General features: G+C 40.1%; 1 protein-coding gene and 1 pseudogene across 11 annotated transcripts in view; both read right to left on the reverse strand.

Annotated features, from left to right (window-relative positions):
* Dlgap1 (DLG associated protein 1) overlaps positions 1–16,473 on the reverse strand; it is an 823,903-nt gene that overhangs the window by 413,665 nt on the left and 393,765 nt on the right. The window lies entirely within an intron of this gene.
* On the reverse strand, positions 13,326–14,960 carry LOC128117789 (dephospho-CoA kinase domain-containing protein-like; annotated as a pseudogene).

Genomic DNA, 16,473 nt, shown 5'->3' on the forward strand with positions numbered 1-16,473 from the left:
CATCTGTTTTATGATGCTGGCATTTGATTTGCTCATTAAAATTATTAGAGTCTGAATCTACTAAGCTGTGGGCAAACATAGCAGGAAAGACCCCAAAGGGGCTATGATCTGCAGTAAACATTCGATGCCCCCACACACTGCCAAAGGGCAACCGCTTCTACTATGTAAGGGTTTGGTGGAAAGCCTTAGAACTTTAAAAAAGGCAACTATTACTTTACAGGAAGCAGGAAAGGACTGAAAAGCAGCACTGATTGAATCTTTCCAAAGTCAATAACTCTTCCTGCCAGAAGCCATTTAACTATGAAAATCACCCAAGTTTCGTGCAAAGGCCAAATCTAAGCATAGTCTGTCCTATTCAATTAAGGATCCGGCTCCTCCTCCTCCTCCAAGCATTTGGAAATACCTTACAGCCAGCAATTTAATCACAAAAACAATTTCCCCAAGGTTACAAATTCCTGCAGTAGATGGAGTTACAGAAAATAGGGACTTGCATGGTAATGCCAAAGATGTGTCACCTTCGCCCAGTGTCTTGAACTAAGGTAGGCTCTATCTAACACTTAGCTCATAAGAATTTCTGTCCCTAAAGATTTATCTGGTTAAAGGCATGGATAAATATTTAATGTATTTAGAAGATGGTATTGTTATGCAAATGAGAAAAAAAATCTGTCTTAAATAGTTTTTTCACTGCTTATTCTGAAGTGGCGTTTTCAGATGTGTCCATCCCACAATCATTTAATATCTTTGTCTACAAAGGATGAATGCATGACAGTTCATGAATCTGAACATACTGATATCTCAGGAGTGTTTTTAGATTAATCAGGTCATTTGGGGGATTCATTGCTCTGATGATGAGGTTATTTAAAAAGATGCTTCTGCTGTGTTCTAAGATCAGCTGTTACCCAGGATCAGTGACTATACCTTCCCAGGGAACGTAGGCACATGCCCACACACCGACACTCACACATGTCCGGAAGCTTGAAATCCTACCACCAGCAAATTACATACCCTTTGTATAAGATTAGCTCTTTCCACAGTTCCCTGGTAAGATATTCCTAAACAGGGTGTCATTAAGGTGACAGAGAGGCATGGGCTCAACAGCTGCTTACTTCCCACTTCTTACAGTGGAGAGAAAGAGTACTAAATTTTGCCCAGAGACCCGCCTCATGCATGACTCAACACTGAGAGACATTACAGAATATCTACGTAATTAAAATGGTAATGGAGAATTTAATAATATACAATCATATTTACCAGTTACTAGCATAAAAAAAGAATGAAGTTCTTTGGTCCAGGAGTGAAAGTGAATGCTAAACCTGGCACTGTTGACCCCCAATAGTTCATTTTTGCCCCCCCCCCCAGTTATTGCTAGTAACCTGGACTCTGCTTTCAATGAAAGAATCACCAAATTTCCAAAAAACATTTTTTTTTCACACAATCATAAATGAACCAAGTGCCCGGCTAAGCCTTTTCCTTATTCCATCTTTATTTAAAAGGGATTTCATATCTGGACTCATTTTCTAGAAGATCTAAAGCCCATAAATCAAGGCAAAACCTGCCCTGGTCTCCCGTGGCAATGGGACCAACTTGCTAGCCTAAGTCCACCTTATATATGAGTTATTTTCTACTGAGTAGGAAAGCATCAGCATGTCTTCATGGCTTAAGTCTTATCTCCCTGAGTAATAATAAAGTTTCTAAGTGTTATATTTCTACAGATTTTATTGAATCCTTATTAGATGCTAGGGCTTAGGAGGCCCTGGAATGAACTTTGTGTCAATCTGCCCTTCAACTGCTGTTGACCAGAACACATTTGCTAAAGTTTATTTTCTCTGTCTAAGTGAGGGCAACTACCCTTTAAAACTAAAAAAAAAAAAAAAATCGGTCATTCAGACTTGGCTTCCAAGAAAATTTTCAAATAGACTTGATGTTTTTATTGAGTTATCCACGCCTGCTCTTAATCTGATTTTGCCTCAACTGTTAAATATTTAGAAAAATTTTTTGAAGTGTGCACCTCAGAGAAGCAAATTTAAAATGATCAAAGACTTGTGTTTACAGCATTCTGTCCTGTCCATGCATGGAACGGTCCTGTTTAGTTCATGTTACTTGGATTTTTTTCCTTTTATTTTCTGCCCCACATCTCACGGTTCCTTCCCAATACATTTACTATACTTACAATATGTTCTGATGTCTACGTTCTACACACAAACACACATAGCTTTGAGAATTTGTCACTGAGTGTGTTGAATGTACATCCACATAGCATATATTTCTGCTTATGACATTTTTCTGTTCTGTGCTATTTTTGAAGTTCTGTAAACATTTAACATACTCCTAACCTCCTGCTTCATGTACTCCATCATGTGCTATACCAGTCACACACTGGCAAATCCTCTAACAGTAGCAGCCTTGCTGCACACAGCAGCACACATTTTTTCCTTGAGTGCCCAGTGTTTTATGGAGAACAGCACCAGTAGTAGAATGGCTAGAGGATTGAGTCCACATATTTAATGTCACAGATCTGGGGAGAATATTTTCTACCTATGTGAAAGCATCATCCAGGGTCTCAATGTCTTGATATCTTCACCAGCGTTTGCTCTCATGTAATGCTTTAGTTTTTGCTGATCTGAAGATTATATATAGATGACATTTTGTTGATGCTTTGATGAATTTGATGATACTTTCCTGGTTTCTAGAAGGTTGAGTACATTTTCACATTTGCTCCCTTTATCTGGGCCTTTCTTTCTATGAATGACCTAGCCACAGAGGTGGAGACATTTACTAGCTACTTCTCCTTTCTTCTTCATTTTCTTCCAGAAAATGAGCCACATGGAACATCTTTTCACTGTCAAACACCTTTAATACTTGGCAACCTCAGGTTTATCCGAAGCTCATAAACCTTTCTTCCTGCCTTGGTGTTTAGGAAACTTATGGCCCTATTCAACATGGAACCAGATATTCAGGGAAAATATTATATTCTAATTCTTTGGAACTAATTTTTTATTTCAAATTTATACTGACTTTATTTTTAATATCCCACTTGCCAGAACTTAATTCAAAAGATGTTTTGAGAAGGAGTCATGCACAAATGAATCAATAAGAGTATTTTACCCCAGAATGTGCCCTTTTATTTTAAATTGGTCTTTCTAGAACCAAACATGTTTCAACACACCTGAGAATCACAAAGGGTTTTTAGAACTACAAGGCTGTAGATGTCATCTGGTCCAATCACATACCTTCCCAATAAGAATTAGAAGACACCCAGAACTCTCTAGGGGACACAGGCCCACCCAAACTGGAATTTACTTGTGCCAAACTTAAGACTTTTTTCTTATTATTTTCAACTCTTTTTTTTTGTAGAAATAAAGTACAAATATGGGTGGTGCATGCATCAAAACACACTGAGGTTGGCTGAGCAAAATACTTGGTGTCTGCCTAACTTTGCATAAGAAATTCTTGTGTACTAAGTGATGAGCTGATCTACATTCAAGGGTGTCAGCCATAAAAGAGACAATGACACGAGAGTAATAATCACAAAGTGTCACTGAATGAACCAGGAGATAGACCCCATCAGAGGTCAACCATGTGAGCCTCTCTTTTCGGATCTCACATACCTGTGTCATGTGATACATGCAAGGATTCAGTCAGTACAACCATTTCACTAATAGGCAACAGTAGTTTAGTGTAGAAAAGTGACCAGCTGAGGTGATACAACAGAGTGATGTACTTCTGTGATCCGAAGACAAAGACTGTTTTCAGTCTATTTTTAGTTCACAGCGTCTTCACTTTGAGCAGAAAAAAAAAAAAAAATCAGGTTGAAGTTTCCTGTGACCCCACCATCACCCCCAAGCCTTTCTCTCTCTAAATCAGTCTGCAGCTGGAATCGACCTTGAACTTTTGGTCTCCCATCTCTCTCTCCCAAGTGCTGGGATTACAGGTGTGTGCCACAAGTTGGACTAAATCTCAACTTTCTAAGGTTGATGTTTTTCTAACTGAATTCTGTTTCCTGCTGATAATTACAACATTTTGAAAATAATTCAAGCCATATATGTATGTGACATTTCCTGAATATTTTACATGACCACGGAGGGATTCTTCAAGTTGACATTTAAAAATGCCAAGTAAATCATTGGAAGTATTTTTGGAAAATGGTTACTCTGATTTGAAACAATTTCTCACTACACCAAAGGCTGTCTAATCCGTAAAACTGCCAAACTCAGGTAGTCATAGGATAATTAGATCATAACCTGGCTTCACTTAAGGAGATTGAATCCAAATGTCAGAATATTGCTTGCTCTTGCCGGGCTTATGGTAGCGATAGCTTGATGTTAAAGCATGTTGGATTCTTGAGACTGTGGCAGTGGCTCCATTCATACACTGTGAAGAGGGATGTCAAGATGACTGCTCTTGACCTCTGACCTCTGCCATTTACATATGTAACATGACCACACCCTAATCAGACTAGGTTGAATGGAGTTCAAGATGTATTAGAAAAAGGTTTCTAAATTGTTGAAAATCATGTTAGAGGTCAATTAAGGGACTAAGAAAATCAATAAACGTCCCCTCTTTGAACTATGCATTCATTCTGAAGTGTGTGTGTGTGTGTGTGTGTGTGTGTGTGTGTGTGTGTGTGTGTGAGAGAGAGAGAGAGAGAGAGAGAGAGATATTAAGGAGTGCTTTGCTATGTCAAGAATATGAGGAGGTTCCTATCTTCTGTTTCTTCTTAAGAATTCAAGTCGGGAACACATCTTTAATCCCAGCACTGGGAGGCAGAGCCAGGTGGATCTCTGTGACTTCGAGGCCAGCCTAGTTACAGAGCGAGATCCAGGACAGGCTCCAAAACTATACAGAGAAACCCTGTCTCGAAAAAAAAAAACAAACAAACAAAAAACCAGTGACTATTCAGCACATCCTACACAAGAATTCAGGGCAGAATACTTAGGTCTCAGATTACAATGCTAAGAAATATCTGGGGGTAAGGCCAGAAATGTACTAGAAGAGAACAGTCAAACGAATGAGAATTTTCTAGTCAACGGTCCTTCAGGAGACAGAGCTCTGAGGTGGAACAATCATTTCCAGCTAAGGTTTGACTATATTAACTAAAGTGGGAAAATCTGTAGCTAAAATGGACATAGTATTAAACTGCCCTCTAAGTTCCTATCTCTTGACCCGTACATTAATGCAGCTCTCAGACCTTATTGAGAATGCTCTTTGTGCAGTAGGCAGTGGTTAATGTACAAACCAACCACCGGCCAAAGTACAAGAATAAATGTCAGTGGAATGGTCATCCACAAATGGGACATCTGTATCGTATCTTACCCCAAGGCTATGGGACCATCTTGGAAGAGGGAGTAGAAAGATTATTAGAGCCAGAAGTCAAGAAGGACTGGACCTAAACAGTGTCCTCTAGACATGACAGGACCACTATACTCATGAACTCACAACAGTGGTGGTTCCCTGTAACAAAATCAAGCCAGTCGACATTCTAGCATGGAGGTGGAGGGGCTCATGAGCTCCCAACTATAATCGAGGAGTTATTGGCAGTTGCTGGTTTCTGGGGGGGAAGGTGTCAATTTTCTCTAAGGAGGTGGTCCTTGGTAGGTTGACTATGCTCTAGTGGATAGTCACAAAACCACTAGTGTGTGGGTAGCACAAAACAGGCTCAGTAGGTTATTAAAAACCAAGAGGACATGAAGCTGGGAAGGGGTAGGGAAAGGAACGTGGATCTGTGAGGAGTAGGCAGTTAATACAATAAAATGCATTGTATGAAATTCTCAAAGAACTGATAAAATTATTATATTTTTTAAAAAAATTATCTGGATCTGGACAATGGGAGTCAGCACTCTTCCTTGGAAAAGTACTTTCGGAGGTCTTCATCATGGACCAGCATATATATATGATGAATTATACAATGTTTCAGATCCCCATTTAAAAACAGGAATTAGAATATACCGTAGTGAGATTAAATGATATAAAGTACTTCCACAGCTAGCCAGAGTGTGGACCACAAAAAGTACTAAGTTCCCTCATTGTCTCTTCTTTGAGGAGAAAGTAAATTCCACAAAGTTAGGATTATAAGGTTCACTTGATGCATAAAAATGTAACTCACACGAGCTCAGCTTAGAATTCATGGATGCAAAACCTGGAGATAGTAAAATATAAGACAGCAGACCCCAAGGCGATTCAGACTTAGGTGGTTTGCTTTCAAGGTCAGGAGACCTCGAGTAATAAACGACCTTGAATTTGATTTCCCTCTTTTGGAGTTTAAGTAGTATGAGATGGCAGCATCTTCCCCAGATGGTCCTGTGTCAGCCAATCACCACATTTTATCTACCTCAGTGAAAACATAAAGGGGGAAAACATTTCAGAGTGAAGAAAAATAGGGATTTTTTTTTTGCTAGAAAGCTATGAAGCGGTAACATAGAAAATTCTAGAAATAAACTCCAAATTACTATGAAGAATCTAAAACCTCAGTTCTTCATTTTACCAACGAAGTGCTGTTAATCTAAGATTGTGTCTATATAAATTTTAAATCACCCTAACATGTAAATACATAGTGAACACACACTCTCTCTCTCTCTCTCTCTCTCTCTCTCTCTCTCTCTCTCTCTCTCTCTGTCTATCTGTATATATATATATATATATATATATATATATATATATATATAAAACTTAAAATATTTTTTGAGAATTTATGCAGTGGTTTATAGATATACACATGTTGTATGAGTGTACATGTTCATGAGGTGTCTTCCTCAATTGCATTTCCACCTTTATGTTTTGAGACAGGGTCTTTCTCTGAAACAGGTGCTCACTGATTAGCAGAAAGCCTTGTCTTGGCCCCATGCCCCAGAGTGCTGGCGTTACTGCCTTGAGTCTCTGAGCCTAGCTTTTAGCATGGGCTCTGGAGATCTTAAATCTGGTCCTCATCCCTTGTGCAGCATGTGCTTTACTGACTGATTGACTCATCTCCCCAGCCCCAGATATCTGCAACTATTAGTTGTGTCTCTGTGCAAAACTGTTATGAGGAAATACGAAAGCAAGTGAAGCAAGTGTTGAAATGATGGAGCATACCAGACGAACACAATGTTGCATGTGATCAATAGTGGACAAACATAGCGTTGCATGTGATCAATAGTTTTACTCTACCGTGAAGAGTGTCACCTGTAGTGTGCATCCTCATTACACATGTCACTCTGCTTCACGCTACTGATTAGTTTCTGAGGATGAGGTGTTGGTGAGATTAGATTTTTCAGATTACAGAAATATAACATTTAGGGAATGAATCCTTCTTTGTAAGTATGTGTATTTGAAACTTCTCTTTAGTGTAGCTAGTATTTCCCTGCTTTGTCAATTCATTGTGTTAAGTACTATTGAATCTCTCTTCTCTCACTGTCTTGTTCTCTCTTTCCTAATAATTTTTAGATCACTGTGTTACAAAACAAATTTCTTAAACTTATCCCTTCTGTTTATGCTTTGTATCCTTTGACCAATATCTCTGGGATTCCCCACATTCCACTCCCAAACCCTGGTATTTATCATTCCACCCTTTGTTTCTGCAGATTCCACCTGCAAGTAATAGCAATGGGATTTGCCTTTCTAAAGTGCCCGGCTTCTTCCACACAGCACAATTCTAGGTTTTTCAATGTTACAGATAACTAATTTTTTTTTATTTTCTAACTCTGAACAATTTCCCCCTCTCCCCCTGTGTGAATGCAATCACATTTTATTTATTTATCATTCCATTTATTAATGGGCACTTAGTCTGACTCCATGCCTTGGTTATTGTGTTGCAATGACCATGAGAGTGGAGATAGTGGCCTTATTTCTTTTTGTTACTTGTCCAGTGGTGATTGTTAGAGATTATAGCAGTTCTATGTTTACTCTGTGGGGAACTTCCATACTGTTTTTGATAATGGTAACAGTAATTTACATTGCTATCATATGTGTACGGGGTCTCTGTCCTCCAGAGGCAGCTAGCCCATGTTTAGTGACTCCATTATCTCTGAACAAATTTCAATGTTCTTTCTAATAGGTGAGGCATACCACCTATGCTGAGTCCTTGGTACTTGTCATTGATTCCACCTTTGATCTAAGTGTGTCCTGCTCTGCCTGATGGAAGAGTTTTCCTCATTTGTCATCTTCTTGACAAGATGCTCCCAGGAGGTCCTGTTTAAATCTGATGACCCCCCTCCAGGCCTCCTCACTCTGGTTTTCTTTGCTCTGATTCAGTCTCTTCTCTGTAGCACCCACCACCCTCCAACACTCTCCACTTAAAACAAATTTTACACTATTTCTTCTTTTGCCCCTCATACTGGAATGTAAACTCTATGAAAAAAGACTTTAGTTCTTGGTTTTTTGTTTTTGTTTTTTTAAGTCTGAAATTAAAAAAAAAATCCATGTCACTAGCGGCAGAATCAGGGAAAATTATGGGCTTTCAATGAGTATATGTGTAATGCATCACTCTGTGACTAACACTGGTCATACATTTGATTTCTGTATGAGTGAGGTATCACAACGGTGTCCTTCTCATTCAGATTTAGTTTTCTTGTTCTCAGGCAACTGTAGCCCAGATATACAGAATAGAAAATTCTAGGGAGAAAGTCCTAATTGGTGCTGATGAGAGGGCTCAGCGATGAGAAGTACTGGCTGTTTCCCCAGAGAACTTAAGTTGGGTTCATAACGCCCATGTTGAGCTGTTCACAACTGCCTGTAACTTGAGCTCTGGGGGATCTGATGCCCTCTTTTGATCTCTATGGGCACACACACACACACACACACACACACACACACACACACACACAAATAAATCTTGAAAGCTCACAAGCTTGAAATCAATTTGAGTACCATATGCTGTTGTAAATACTTGGTGATTATTGTTGTACGTCTACTTTGTGCCTAATTAACAAATTAAGTTTTATCTTAGCCATGTGTGCATAGCAGAAAAGCATATGTATGGTGGCAGAGTCTCTGGCTTCCGGTATCTCTTCGACACTTTGAAATGTGTCCCCAAGGAAGCTGGGAGGGACCACTGTGTAACATTCAGCAGTAAATTGATTCATCAGCTAATTTATTTCCTGTTGTAGTTGCTGAACAAAATCTTCCGGTTAAAAACAAAACAAAGCAGAGTCTTAGCTAGTTGATCTTTAGCAAAAGCCATTTTCCTGTCAGATGCCAAATATAATACATGTTGCAGATACATTGCTCTCAAACCACTGACAGCATTGGTGGCCAAACCATCAATGAAACCACATTTTTACTTACAGTGGTGACCTACTAATGAAAACCCATTTATGTGTGCACCCATGGAGCACACAGTCTGCCCCATCCAGGTCCTTTCTTGATCAGTAGGGAACCGAAGAAGCCCCTTCAAAGCCTACTGGTGGGAAACCCGAAACATTGTTTGTCAAAGAACCGCTTGTAGAAATCTCAAAGGTTTTGGGGTCTTTTGGAGAGCAATTTTCAGCAAGGAATATAAAAGAACTTTACAACAGTGAGTTTCAGAGGAGGATAGGTCTGTGAGGACTCGATTAGAAAGCAGCGATAATTTAATGGACTGTAGACACCCCTTAGAGTTTTTATAGTGGGTGGTAACTGAAAGCATCCTGACTCATTAAGAAAATTGTGAAGTAATTTGCTGCCTAGAAAGCACTGCTTCATTTAAAATGATCACTATGAAGACCGCAGAGCAACTGAGAAAAGTTGTATGAAATAACTTTAAATTATTCACATATACAAAGCCACATGTGGTAGCTGTGGCCATGCAAAATATGCGATGCTGTCTAAAGACTCTATTATGAGTAGTAAGAAAAGGATTCATTTTCTGTATTTTTACAGTTTTGAAATGAAATCTTGTAAGGGATAAAGTACTAGAACAAAACATTGACCATGGTGCATAAGTGATAGTTTACCAAAGATAACTCAAGATAGTTTGCTTCAGATGGAAGATAATTACTGACAGCTTCAGATGGTCATTTGAAGGAGATTTTTCTCTCCAGATCTTCAGGGGAGAAGCTGTGTCATTCTCAAACAAAGGACATTCAATCACATAACATTTGAGCCCTGTTGAGGATTCAAGGTATACCACTTAATTAAAAAGCTCTGAAATGTTATGGAGAGAAACAAATGATTCGTTGAGGCTTGGTTGAATTTTCCCTGGTATTAGTCCGCCATCTGCCATTTTCTTTTTCCTAGTCTGACCACTGATCTCCCGAGGAGTTCACTGCGAGCTATGGAGAACAGGGCAGCAAGCCCACATGGGCAGCAAGCACAGCACTCCTTATGAGCTGTTGAACAAAAGAAAGGAAGACATTGAGTGATGTGAATCACACAACGCTTTGTGTTCGAAGGCAGGCAAGGCAGACTGACCTTAAATAAAATGTTGAGTCAGTCTGTAAAGTGTGAAGAGAGAGGCGTTAAGTAGGGACCATTCATAGAGACCTTCTGTAGCTGGGCTGAGTCACATATAGAAGCAGGTACATGTATGTCATTCTGCCTGGAAATAAGCCACTTAGAAATGAGAGTCTTAGGACTTAGGAGAATGGAGCTGGAAGTGACAAGAAGAATTTTAAACCCCTGTGTTCTTATGATACCCTGCACTGCTCACTATTAGGGAATTATTTTCTTAGTGATGATTCTCAGTATAGTGTAAGCTCCTGGGTCTATCCTCTTAGCCTATAAACTTCTTGACTTAGGTCAGTGGTTCTCAACCTTCCTAATGCTGTGACCCTTTAATACAGATCCTCATAAAATTATTTTTGTTGCTACTTCATAACTGTAATTTGCTACTGTTATGAATCATGATGTAGATAGCTGTGTTTTCTGATGGTCTTAGGCAACCCCTGTGAAAGGATCATTCGACCCTCAAAGGGGTTGAGACTCACAAGTTGAAAATCACTGACTCAGGTCATGGTGGTCACCTTTGTGTCCACAATGGCTGGAACAGATTTGGTGTGGATAGATGAAAGCACATTAGTGATAGAATTGCTGAATGGCTGAGTGAATTAATGCTCTTGTATTTTACAAGAGCATTGGAGCAGATGAAGTCAACATTATTCCCAAGTGCAGGTATTAAGAAAAACAAGTCTTAGTTAACTTCCTACATTATCATTAGACTGAAAAGTACATGTATAGTACTGTCCAGCCTTTCTCTAATATCTTCTCTGCTTATTAAAGTTATATATAGTCTTAATTTCACCATATATAAATACTCATACATAGATAACCAAGTTTGGCATAACAAACTATTGTCTTTAGGGAATTCCGGGTCCAGGACACAGATTGGACAGAGATTTTCCAGTAGCCACAGAGGACTCCACAAAACAGTAGTCAAAAAATTCTTCAGTTTCTCCTACTGACAGACTCATGTGGTACTAAGATTCTTGCACAAATATTTTCATTACCAAATTAGATTATTTTCCCTTAGTCATTTGGGTAAAAAAATATTTTCTCTTATTTTGTACTTTTATGAGTAATATGGAACATAAGCATTTTTTGTGGTGTTTCTGGGTATTTCAAATGCTACATTGAACTACACCCCTATAACCATAAACTATGTTTCTTATACTACTTGTCATGAATTAATTTAGGCCAAGATATATTTAACCATATCAAAATCTCACTAGAGTAGTAAAACACAAGTCACCAGTATAATGTATAATGTATAATATATAATGTATTCAATTCTGTTGCCTTAGTCTAAGCAAAAATGTGTGCTAAAAGTATTCCTGAATGTGGTTGTCTGTCTATGCAGCTTTTGAAAAGATGACTTCTGGTATTACCGGCTTCACAGTCCTCTTCAAGAGGGGGTGAAAAGTTGGACACCTTGCCAGTAGAAATGGTCAACTTCGGGGCAAATGATCCTTGCTTCAAGAAAACATTACTTTGTCCACTTTTGCCAGCAAATCTGCCCTCACTAACCCTACCTGCTTGGCAACAGCCATCGAGTTTATAGGACCATTACCATGACCTCTGTGACAATGGGGAATTATCTCAGGAGCGAGTATGCTGTGACTGTGACAAATTTCGCATCACAGAGATGGCCAACTTTCAAAGGTTGCCAACTCACCCTCAGTGCTAGGCTCTACGCTGCACCATTCTCCCACTGCTTAAAACACACACACACACACACACACACACACACACACACACACACACACAGGAGTCTTCCGTTGTCAGGTAGCAAGATCATGATTAAAGTGGACAGGACTATCATGGCCTAATTGTAAATCGGTTAACTATTGACTTCTGTGACATAGCAATCCTGTTGCCTTCTTAGAAGCAAAACTGAATGGTAGAGACAGTGTTTGAGTAAAGGAGAATAAGCAGAGATGTGTAGGTATTAGTTAGGATACTTTTAACATTTTCCCCTCTGTTTCCATTGCAACACTATATATATTACATAAAGGAACATATATCCTTCTTACTATTTTCTTTTTTCTATAATAACCTATTTATAAAAACAATGAGCATTATAAGAAAACGCATTGTTATGATAGTTTCAACAGATTAACAGGGCAACAAAGAAACATTAAAAAAGCATTATATTTTCTTCATCCAGATAAAACCTTAATGAAAAGAATCTAGCAAAACATCCCATTTCAAATGCCTTTATAAATACATAGTAAATACAAATACTTTATTCATTTTGTTCATAATCTCTACAAAGATTACATTAATTCAATATAGTTAAATTTGAAGAAGTATAGGTAAGAATCCCATGTTACTTGATCAATAGATTAACACTTTACAAATGAGCATGTTGCCAAAAGCAATTCTGAGATTCAATATAATTCTCACCAAAATTTGACATTCTTTTTTTTCTTTTCTTTTTATTAAGAGATTTTCTATTCATTTTACATATCAACCACGGATTTCCCGTCCTCTCTCCTCCCACCTCCCAGCTTCCCCCTCTCCCCAACCCATTCCCCATTCCCACCTCCTCTAAGGCAAGGTCTCCCCTGGGGAGTCAGCAGAGCCTGGTACACTCAGTTGAGGCAGGGCCAATCCCCTCCTTATTATTTTTAAGCCATATTTGTCATGAACAATTAAGTACTCATAAAAGACATACATTTGCTTTTATTGAAGAAAAATGCCATTGACAAGGCAATGCATATTTCCACCTAGACTCAGAAGTAGTTTGTTTTCTTGTTTATGCTGCATCAAAGTAATTTTCAGTTATTAAGCTTGAAAACAATCTTTTCTTTTTCTTTAAAGACCAATTTAATTAACTGAGCACCAGTGGAGAACAGGCTGTGGTTGACCAGAGCAGAGATGAGTCAGCCCTGCCATCTAGAGTCATACAATCTAGGAGAAATCAATCAGCTTCTTGCTGATTAGTCTACCTCAGATTAAGGTAAAACATGGGCAGGTGATATTTAGAGCTCCTAATTCAGCCTGGGGCTGCTGGTGCCTGACATGGGGCTGCCAGGGGCAAGATACTGAAGGTCAGGAAACATCTAGGGGAAGACAGCGAGGCCAGACAGCATGGGGCCAGGGGAATGTCCAGAGTGCAGGCCTCAGAGGCAGTGGTGGGAGGTAGTTGCTAAGTTGTGAGTAAAGCCCCATTACAACCTGGATCTCTCAAAGGATGTCTTTGCCTGGCCACAGCATCCCCCAGAGAGGATTCCCAACGCACCCTGGCAAAAGGCTTCAAACCATGAGGCAGCTCTGTTTGAAGGAGAAGATCTTCAGTCTAGAAGGATTTGCTGTGGTCTGTTAGGGAGGTTGTGGCCATGATGGGGCAGGTGCTCTGAGAAGGTTCATGCTCAAGAAACTGTTGGCCAAATCAAGGTCTCCCATGGGGGATATGGGGATGTGGGGTGGCTTGGGAGAGAGGGCTAGGTGGTGGGAGGAGGGAGGGAGAAGGGGGGAATCTGTGGGTGGTATATGGAGTGAGTAGAAAATTTCTTAATAAAGAAAAATGAAAAGAAGAAGAAGAAGAAGAAGAAGAAGAAGAAGAAGAAGAAGAAGAAGAAGAAGAAGAAGAAGAAAGAAACTGTTGGCCACACAGTTGTGACCATGGGGAGGGTCACAGAGACTTAACTGCTGTTTTCCTGCCACTGTGGATACCGTTCTGCAGTACTAGGGGAGGGTGGGGCTCTATAGAATGCACAGAGATACTACTAACAGTTGGCTTCTTTTTGCCCCCTGAGCCCCAGATACAGTCCTAGAGCTGGCCCAGCACAGAGACCTATCCCAGAATCACAGTCAGTGTAGTGTTGAGGACATGGTACCTGACTTAGGTTCCCAAGGAAGAGGAGGGTGCCTATGGCTTAATGCCTTGGTGTACCCAGCTAGGGGGAAGGTAGAAGGGAATGGGTGAGCAGGTCGAGGAGGCTGCCAATGCCTGCTAGGCCTGTTAGGAACCCGAGCCTTAGTGGCAGGTACTCCATGGAGTGTTCTAGTTTGGCTTGTAAGTGGATGACCTGGTGTCTGGCGAGGCTTCTCTTGCCCAAGTTGTCTAGAATATGGTTGGTAAGGGGCAAGCTGGGCATTGATCCGTGCCTCTGCATCCTCATGGTTCAGCTTGTTCTGCTTCCTCAGTGGCACCCATACCTATGTCTCTGTTGTAGTACACTACCGCTGTGTCCTTCATGTACTTGAGTCTTCCTGGTCTCAAACAGGAGGGGCATGTCCAGAATCATGTGGTAGTACCCTTGGAGAAGGTGCTTGAAGGTCTCCTCTATCGTTTCCTTGCAGATCTCAGGGTGGGTGATGGAGCTGAGTAGCTGCTAATGGTTATGCTGGTTGAAGATCAGGTCTCCAAGGTCCCGGTGGTTGATGTCACCATTTTCCAGCAGGACTTCCAAAGGCTCTGTAGTATACCTGTGGGCATGATATCCTGGCTGGATGATGTGTTGGGCAATGGCACCTACATCAGTCATGGAACAACCCAGCTGTTGTAACATCTGGGTGATGGAGCTCTTGCCTGAGGCAACACCTTCCATTAGGCTCACCAGAAACATCTTCCGAGGAGAAAGAAGCCTGGCAGACTAGGAGCTGGGAAGCAATCAGCTGCTCTCTAACATGGCCTCAGCCTTGGTCACTAACCCAATCTCTGTGTAGCTTACTGGCTGGCTCCCTGCTCACAGGCCTGATGCTCTTTTGATCCCCATGGGCACCAAGCATGCATGTGGTACACAGACAGACATTCAGGAAAGTATCCATACACATAAATTAAAAACAAACTTTTCTACATCACATTTTATGCATTTGGTGAAAGTAACTGAGTCAGTTTCAGACTCAGGGAAAGCATTCAGAATACTTTTAGAGACTATTTTACAATAGAAAATATAGCCTTAAATTCCTCCAGCCCCCTCCACATACAACCATTCTCCTACACTGTCAAGATCATGTATGAAAAAGACTAAGAGTAAGACACTACATTCCATTTGGGTTCTAACACTAGGAAGCCATATGACTACGTGCTTTTCCAACTTAGCATCTTGCTGAATCAAATAAAGGGTTAGGATAGTACTGAGAGATATGAACTCAACTTCTTTGATTATCTTCTAACATTAAAAGGACTAGAGCTCCTAGATAGAGACAAGAATTTCAAATGGTTTTTGAAGCCCTAGTTTAATCTGACCACTTGAGTCCCTTGTCAATGGTTATGGCCTTTCCAGATCATGCAAGCCTCACCTGGCCTGGTCCATTTATTATTTTTTTTTATGCACTGTGGACAATATTCTCTTTCAACTGTGAAGTTAAGAGCTGGAGAAAAGTCTATGGTGACTTCATGTAACTTTGAGCTTCTGAAGAATTGATTTGGTAAGATTTCTGAGAAGACTGGGGAATAGCATGTGAAAAACACACTTTATAGCTTCACCTCATCCTTGAAACCTCAGTTTCAGGCTTTTCTGGAAGGCTTTGCCTCCTCTGTCTCTAAATGTTTCACAGGACTTCCTGGGCTCTGCCTTCTGCACTGCCCAGTCAATCTAATGTCACCGTCTTTGTGTAACACTCTTCTGATGTCCAGATACTGCTCTCCATCTGAATGACGAATTGATATATTAATAAACACCTTCTCCTTGGTTTGGCTTCAGTAGAGCTATAGCCTCTGGATTCTGAAGCCTCCTGTGCATAATTAAGGGGAGTCCCTTTTCATCCCCCCACTTAGCAGTGGTTCTTAAAGGCTCCAGCCCAAGGTAGCACAGCAGCTCACTGTGCAAGTGATGGGGAACAGAGCTGGAGCTATGCAGGTGTTACTCAGCACAGAACATGTGAGTCCAGTTTCTGTGATCCATTCACAAACCCTCCAGCTTACATAAATCACAAAGGATTCCAGAGAAATGTTCTGCTAATTTTCTTCCCCTTTTTATTTATTTAATTTATTATTATTATTATTATTATTATTATTATTATTATTATTATTATTTTAGGTTACCAGAAGCAGTGCAAGACCATTAAAAGCAGGAGGCAGGCTTTAAAGCTGGTGACAAACTTCTTGCCAATCAGAGCATACAACTGTGGAATCAA

The sequence above is a fragment of the Peromyscus californicus genome, unplaced genomic scaffold, assembly GCF_007827085.1.
Source record: "Peromyscus californicus insignis strain IS unplaced genomic scaffold, ASM782708v3 Scaffold_21__1_contigs__length_65335640, whole genome shotgun sequence".
Lineage (NCBI taxonomy): Eukaryota > Metazoa > Chordata > Mammalia > Rodentia > Cricetidae > Peromyscus > Peromyscus californicus.